The sequence below is a fragment of the Castor canadensis genome, chromosome 18, assembly GCF_047511655.1.
Source record: "Castor canadensis chromosome 18, mCasCan1.hap1v2, whole genome shotgun sequence".
Taxonomy (NCBI): Eukaryota; Metazoa; Chordata; class Mammalia; order Rodentia; family Castoridae; genus Castor; species Castor canadensis.
In genome coordinates, this window is record NC_133403.1 from 42,321,829 (window position 1) to 42,330,254 (window position 8,426).

At 49.6% G+C, this 8,426-nt stretch overlaps 2 non-coding genes across 2 annotated transcripts; one reads left to right on the forward strand and one right to left on the reverse strand.

The window, feature by feature from the left end:
• Positions 1-1,012: 1,012 nt before the first annotated feature.
• Trnad-guc (transfer RNA aspartic acid (anticodon GUC)) lies at positions 1,013-1,084 on the reverse strand. Its single transcript has one exon. It is a non-coding gene; the product is annotated as a tRNA-Asp (tRNA).
• Positions 1,085-1,411: 327 nt separating this feature from the next.
• On the forward strand, positions 1,412-1,483 carry Trnaa-ugc (transfer RNA alanine (anticodon UGC)). Its single transcript has one exon. It is a non-coding gene; the product is annotated as a tRNA-Ala (tRNA).
• Positions 1,484-8,426: the final 6,943 nt, after the last annotated feature.

Consider the following 8,426-nt stretch of genomic DNA (forward strand, 5'->3'; position numbering starts at 1 on the left):
GCCAAGCAGGATCTGTGAGTACACAGGTCATGGATGAAACTTCGCCCAGCTTTTCTCCTCTCCTGTCCCGTCAGGTGACAAGGACTCTGTTGTGCACAGAGTCGCACAGTGTCGGTGGCACTGAGTCCCGTCCGGCTCCGGGGGTCACAGGCTCCATCGAGGCAGGCTGGCTCCTTCTGGAAGCTGCAGGGCAGACCCTGGCCAGCCTCTGTCCCCGGGTGGCTGTCCACGGAGGTCCCTGGCCAGCAGACATGGTGCACCCACCGGCCTGATCAGCCTCCCTCGCGGGCCTCCCGCCTGCTGCCTGAGGTTTCTCCCTGCCGCCTCTGTCCCGTGTCGCTGTGGCCTGGCCTCGCCAGCTGTCCCCTGGGTTGCATCAGCAAATGGCTTCCTGTGCAGAAGTGTCACCGCCGGTTGTCACCTGCTGGTGTGCTGGGGCCTCTCAGGGACTTGCGCCTGTTGTCTCTGTGACAAGGACATTCCGTCAGCCTCAGGGCCTTCACCTGGGCCACTGCACCAGTCCTGTTTTGTTTTTCTTAATGTGTTGGGTTTTTTGAGACAGGGTCTCCTGGACTATTTGCCCCGGCTGGCTTCAAACACGATCCCCCGATCTCTGCCTCCTGAGCAGCTGGGATTACAGCAGTGAGTCACGATGCTCAGGGATATCTTTAATATAAGAAAAAAGAAGTGCCTTGACCTCAATTGTTGGACCCAAATTCTTGACCAGACGTTTGCATAGTGTCAGGAGAGAATAAAGAAGAGAGATGGAAAAGTCTTTGCTCATTTAAATCCTGTTGGTATTTTTTTTAAAAAATAAGTATTTTTCCTTAAAGTGCGTCATTTTGATAAAAATCTAATAAGGGGGGAAAGAAAGAAGGGGGAAAATAAACTTCACAGCCCAAGAAGACAGAGGACAGGGAGACTCAGTGCCACCTGCCATGGGGACACGATGCTCAGAACCTGTGTGCATCTCACAAAAAAAAAAAACCAACAGAAAAAAAAAAACCGCTGCCTCCCCGTCGGGGAATCGAACCCCGGTCTCCCGCGTGACAGGCGGGGATACTCACCACTATACTAACGAGGACGGGCGCGCTCTGACTTCTCCAGGCGCCGCTGTGGACGCGCGGCTGCGGCTCCCGCTGCCTCCGCGCGTCCGGCAGGGGGCGCTGCGCTCCGTCCTCCCGCGGTCCCTGTCGCCTCCCTCTTGTCGCCCGAATCCCCTCGGGCTCTCCAGGATTTCGGGGACGCCGCGCTCCTCCCGCGGTCCCTGTCGCCGACTTTCCTCCCATTTCCGCCCCACGCCCGCTCCCGGTTCTCCAGGGACGCGCAGCGCTGGACGCCGGGGCTGGGGACCCGCGGGACGCAGCGGCCACTTGTCATCCTCGGCTTCCGAGAGCGCCGTGCACGGCCAGGGGATGTAGCTCAGTGGTAGAGCGCATGCTTTGCATGTATGAGGCCCCGGGTTCAATCCCCGGCATCTCCACTTGTATTTTCTTCTTTTTTCCCACCAAGTCAAATTGAAGATGAGACCCAGATGCTGTGGTCACGCGTGGGGACTGGACTGGAGGTTACAAACGCTGTGCCTCGTTATTTCCAGCCAGAAGAGCCGTCACGTCCCCGCCGGGCAATGTGCAAGCATTGAGCTCCTACTGTATGCCCTAGAAGAGCGTCCAGTATACCCTGGGCCCCCCATCAGATGGGAACTGTGGGAGCTGCTTGGAACGGGGGGGCTGCCTGCAGAAACGGCACAGGGACGGAGGACACGACGGGGCCCAGGCCCCGAGGCTGCAGAGCCCCGCGTGGAGCGGTGCACGGGGGACACTGCGAGGCCCGGAGCGGGACAGGCGCGGGGCCGCCAGCCTCTCGCTGCGCCCCCTGGCGACCGCGCGGCGCACACTCCGCGGCAGGCTGAAGGACACCGACCTCGATCCCGAGGGCTTCCTCCAGGGGGCGCAGGGGAGCAGGGCTGCCGGCAAACCCGCAGGTGCACCGTGCCCGAACCGCCCTGGCGTGCATGGGAGGAGCTCTTGTCCGCAGCTGCCCACCAGCAACGGCTGTCACTGCCTTGTCTTTTTTCTGAGTGTGGAGTAGAACCTGTGATAGCACTGTTAATTTATCTTTCATTTCCTGTGGCCGTCTTTTCCGATTTGTTACCAAACAAGGCCCCTTGTCCCTGCTCAAAGTTTTTGCAAAAGAGAGTTTCTTTGCAAGATGGCCGAGAGAGTCAGCACTGGTGGCTCGCACCTGTAATCCTGGTTACTCAGGAGGCAGAGATCAGGAGGATCACAGTTCGAGGCCAGCGAAAAAAAAAAGAAAACCCATCACAAAAAAAGGGCTGGTGGAGTGGCTCAAGGTGAAGGCCCTGAGTTCAAACCCCAGAGCCGCAAGAAAGAAATAAATAAATAAAGCTGGGGAAAGGCGGGTGAGCTGCCGTAGGCCTGATGTGCATTAGTGTTCAAGGCTCCATGGGACACGTGTTCAGAGAGTGGAGCTGGCAGGTCCCGAGGCTTCCTATGAGACACGCGCACCTGCCCGACACCGGTGGATTTGACAGTAGTGGCCGCTAAATCCCGGAAAGTAACACAGGCAACCTTATCACGCCCCACCCCGAGCAAGTGGGAGGGTGACAAAATATTGCTGTTTAGTGACTTCCCAAAGTGGTGGCTGTCATTTTTATTGGTGCATATTCATCGTACCGGTGAGGGGTTTCATTGTGATAGCTCTGTGCACTTCCAGCCCATCCTCCTCCTCATCGTCCTCCCACAATCCGTGTTTTTAAAGCGATTAAAAAGCAAGAACCTGGCAGCGAAGGCGGTTCCTCTGGTCCCCGGGATTTCATGCCCAGTGGCCGTTGACACGTGCGGTTTGCCTCTTCGTGGCTGTGCCGGCCATCTTCCCGCCGGACTGCGACAGCTGCCCTAGAAGGACGACGCTGTTTAACTCACTCTGCAGTATTTGTCCTGGTCCCTCTGTCCGTCCGTCTTTCAGCCTCATTGATCGCACTTTCCAATCAATGGAAAGCGTCCACGAGGTCAGACGTGTTCCCTCTCTGTGTGGTTTCTGGGATGGCTGTTTTTCTTTAAAAGTTCTTCCAGCCCTCTCTCACACATTCCCTCCCACTTTCTTATCACTTGCAGTCCGTGTTGGGGACACAAGTGATGAGAAGACAGAGGGCCTCCTGCATTGGCCTTGCTGTCCAGGGTGGACAGCAGACCGGCCAGCCTCCCTGGGGAGGATGAATGCTGAGGGCCGAGAACAAGGCAGAGGGAGCAGCAGGGAGGGTGGGAGGCAGGAAGGACAGCACAGGGTCAACCAGAGGGCTGCCGGGAGGAGGAAGGGGGCATGGGGACCAAGAGGATGTGGGGTGAGGTGACCCAGCAGAGGCCACATTCCAGGGCAATCCTCACAGACTTTTTTCTTTTTTCTTCTTTAGGGCCTGTACATGCTAGGCAAGGCTCCACCACTGAGCCACGCCACCCACCCTCAGGGCCTCATGTTTACTAGGCAGGACCTCTGCCACTTGAGCCACTCCACCAGCCTGTTTTGTGTTGGGTATTTTCGAGATAGGGTCTCAAGAACTATTTGCTGGGGCTGGCCTCGAACCATGAGCCTCTGATTTCAGCCTCCCAAGTAACTAGGACTATAAGCATGAGCCACCAGTGCCTCTTACACCTCAATAAGAAGACAAGTAACCCAGTTAAAAATGACTGGACAGTAGCATGCTCACAAAAGCCAAAGGGTGGAGTAATTTGTCCATCAGTGCACAGATAAATGTGGCACAGCAAGATGGTGGAATATCACTCAGCCCTGAAGGAAGAACAAAATACCTATGCAACGCTACATGAATACACCTAGGCTGGGCTCTGCAGAGCAAAGTGGCCTAGAAACGTAGCTCAAGCAGTAGCAATTGCTTTGTAAGTGTGAAGTCCCGAGTTCAAAACTTCAGTTACACACACACACACACACACACACACACACGCACGCATGCACAAAGGGAGGGTTGAGAAAGGTATCGCTATGTACCCCAGGCTGGCCTGGAACTCCTGATCCTCCTTACTCACTCAATTTCCAAGAGCCAGGATTACAGATGAGCACCACCTCTCCAGGCCAAAAAGATTTCTTTTTTTGTAGTGCTGGGGTTTGAACTCAGGACCTCAGAGGCATTTGTGAGGTAGGTGTCCTACTGCTTGAGCCACAACCCCAAGCTCCCAAAAGGTTCTTAGCAGCATCGGGGTTTAAACACAGGCCCTCACAACTGCTGGGCAGGCGCCCACCCACTTGAGCCACTCCACGTGTGACAGGAATCTGGAACAGACACGGGACACAGGCTGTGCAGGAAAAGTTTATTATTGTGCCTGCAGCGAATCAGCCGACTCGTGTCCAAAGGCTGAGCCCGGAGAACAAAGGGCCTCACCTTCCGTGCCCTTGCAAGCAGGTTACAGAGGCAAAAGGCAAGGTCAACCCATGTATGGCTGCATGGGACTCTGTGGCTCCTTCACCCCAGTGCTGTGTGTGTGACCTTCTTCCCATTTTCGGTCTTTAAGTCTCATCTCTCTGCAGTGCCTGCCCCTCCCCTGCTTTATCAGAACACAGGCTGTCTGCTGCTTTTCTGGCCTCCTCCCAGCTCCTCTGATGCTCAGAATCCCCAGGGGTCAAAGAGCATCTTCTTGATTCGGGGGTTTGTATTTTCACAGCATCGTCACATGGGCGGCTATTTTCTCTCTAGAGTGGCCTCTACCAGGGTCTGGTGGACCTCCGTACCAGGGGGACCAGGACGGTGACATCAAACACGCTTCCAAGAGAAGACCCATCACCCGCTCTGCATGACAAGAGTAGCCTGCATCGTTTGCTTTTACTCTGGGACTTACCAGCAACCTCGCCAACCTGGGGAGAACAGGGGCCGATGTGACACCCGACCTGCTGGTGGGCGCCCCATACAAAGCATGGCTGTGCGGAGGTCCCAGCACGGCTGTCTTCCGACACCCGGTGCATGGGGGAACCTTGCAAGGGCCACCCCTAAAGGTAGGAGTCCAAGTGTGCGGAGGACAGCAGGGTGTGTCCCACATTCGAGCCTCCTCCGTGCATGGACTGGTCAGCTTTCAGAGTGACTAGAGCAGGGCTGCCGTCCTGCTGGTCGCGGTCCCCTACTGTCCCCAGGGGAGCAGGGTCCTGTGGGGAAGGGCACAGGCGTTCTGCAGGGCGATCTTGCACGGTGAGGCTGGGTCAGGGACGCTCTCCCACTCAGGAGAGGCTGGCATCACTGGACTGTGGTGGATCCAGGGAGCAATTTCCGCTGCTTTAATGTAGCGAGGACAGGCATGACAACAACAAAAGGGCCTCCAATGGGGTTTGCATGGTCGCACATCTCATTCTTTTACCCAGACAGTATCTTTTTGTTTTCTGACTGAGTAGAATCACCACGGCAACCATATACTAGCAGTATATATGTCCGAGAAAAGTCGTTGCTTAAAAAAGTTAAAACTACCACTTGAAGTATCCAAGGACATGTCTAGAGCCAGTAAAAATAGTCACGCTGTCTCTAAGCAGAAGGCCCTGGCTAAAAATATGAGTTTGTGTCTGGAAGGGCTTTGATGCCAGATAGCCACACGTGTATAAGAGCCACTTCCCCAATCCTCTTGACCTTGGTTATTGTTGAGAGGTCTGGCACCAGTGACTGCATTGGAACTTTCACGGCATTCCCCCCTTGTCTCCAAACTGTCTCTGAGCAGTCTCCTCTCACCTGCCTCCCACGCAAGTACTGACCAGGCCAGACCCTGCTTAGCTTCTGAGACCAGCCGAGATCGGGCGCGTTCAGGGTGGTGTGGTCACAGACTGAAGATCTTTCTTGTTCGGTCACTACTTTTCTGCATTGTGAGGATTTGTTCTTTCCTGCGTTTTTGTTTGTTTGGTTTTGGTCCCACGTGGGGGTGGGGAGGAAGTAACAAGCAGATCAGGTGGGAGTCAGTGCCAAAATGACACTGTTGGCCAAATTTAAGCAACAAAGAGGCTTAGAAGGAGTGGCCCTTAGGCAGCGGGCTTCTAGACAAGAACAATACAAAACAAAATTTAACAAAAGCTGACGTCTAAAAGGCTAACCTGGTTGACACATAAGCACTTACTGGCATCATTTTTTATGGACTTGATTATAAATGCCCCAGAAGTTTTAGAACTGTAATGACAAAAACTTAAAAGAGCCATGGTTAAAATTTTGATGGACAGTTTAGCAGCTAACAGAACAGTATATCAGTACCACTAACTTTTTGTTACTGTGTTCATTTAAATTTTGTATTTTAGAAGGCTTGATATACTTGAAAAACGTAAATATATTTCATATACGGAGCCAGAAACAGAATCACAGCTCTAATATACATATTAGTTTAATTGTTCCTCTTGAAGTAAAACCTTAGATTTTTCTCATCAGTTTAGGGGGGATCAGTGTCAGTGACCCCAAAAAGCCCAGTCACAGACTATATAGGATACCAACTGCATTAGAATCACCCAAGACAACAGTAGTTTAGCCATGAGGTCATCTAGAAAATCTCACATAAACCAACTCTTAAATGAAGTTTTAGTTAGTTATGACTCAGTTTCCTCAGTAGTCAAAACCCTGACAAAAATCACCAGAGAACACAGGTAAATACTTATGGGGACTAAGTGTGGAGTTAGGAATGGCCCAGAATCATGGCTCAGATGTTGATAAGGGATCACATCCCAGACTGTTGACGTTAACAAATGCCTCATGACATCCAGCAGGATCCCACCAACCTGTGGTTAATGGAGTCCTCCTAAAATAACAGGCCCGATCTGGCCATCGAAGGCCAAAAATTCCCTCCGCCTGCCACATGGAAGGAATAGGACCAACACCTCCACTCTGTTGAGTCCAATGAAAATTGGAGGTCTTTTTATTTATTTATTAATTTAAATTATTTTTTAGTTTATTTATTCACATGTGCATACATTGTTTGTGTCATTTGTCCACCCTGCCCTCCTCCCCCACCCTTCCCCCTCAAACTGGAGGTCTTGACCTCTGGTGTGGCACTCTTTTTGAATTTTTTTTCCTTTATCCTATCTGGAGGTGCACTTTAGTTTTGTTTTTTTTTTTAACTTTGCTTTACATAAGTGAATCTGTCTCAACCCTCACACCAGCGCAGCAGCACTCCCTGTGCTCAGCTGCCTCTTGCCTCTCTGTGTTTTAATAAACTCTCGTTCTCTTGTTGTCTTGGCAAATTTGTGGGTTAACCCATAGCACCAAAAATTCCTGATAGTTATCTTGACATAACAAAAACCATTTTTACGACAGTTTTTTTTGGTAAATGTTATCAAGGACAATATAATATTTTAAAGATAGTCTTGTTTTCATCAGCTTAGAGAATTAAGTTTTAGTTTAACATCAGTACATTAAATTTTGACCTTACAAAACCTTTAATGTAACTGGATTTTACTCAATCACTTACAAAAGCATTTATAAGCTCCATCTTTTTATGACAACTTACTCTGTACCTTTACAAAAATTTATTTTGTATCCTCCTGGGACCTTGTCTTTATCTTTTTTTTTAATTTATTTAAAGGTGTTTTTAAACCTTTTATTTTTAAAAACCATATCCTTAATACATATATACATTATATATGTGTGTATGAATATATACATAGAGAGATATATATTTGGTTACTTGTTGAAAATAACTCATAAACTCTTTTAACTTAGAGCCTTATAGTTGCATTGAAAAAAACAGAAGGCAACCATAAAATTATTTTTTGTATAAAAACAATTTATAGAAAGCCCATTCATCAACAGACCCATGTATTACAAGAGAAAACTAAATTCCAGATTTTATATATGACAGAATGAAACAAGCTAAGGTCATTTTTTGACTACCCAAATTTTAAGATTCCTGCTGCAGGCTGCAGCTCCCTCCACCACTTTCCCCTCTTGTCTGAGCCAGAGTCTTAAACTCCAATGCCTGCATCCTAGTGAGATGCAAGTAAGTTTGAAAACTGGTTTTCTTAAAAGAAACAGAAAATCAGTGTAACAATTCTTTACACTGATTCTAATGAGAACCATCCTCAAGGGAGAACTGACCCAAACATTGTATGCACATATGAATAAAAGAAAAAAAAAGAACCATCCTCAAGATGTTTACATATTCATATGTAAAAATCCTAAGCAGTTTATAACAGAGATCTTTAAAAAAAAAAAACGTTTTTTTGTTACCTTGAATGTTACATTAACATTACAACAGCAGTTTAAGAACCATTTTGAAGATGCTTACACACACACACACACACACACACACACACACACACACGTTTTATAAATTAAGCATGACAGAAAACAATGTTACTTTAAGCTTGCATAAGAGGAGCTGGAATTCCAGGAGCAAAAAAAAGCCCATTTAAATTATACCCAGAGAGCCACTATCCAGCGG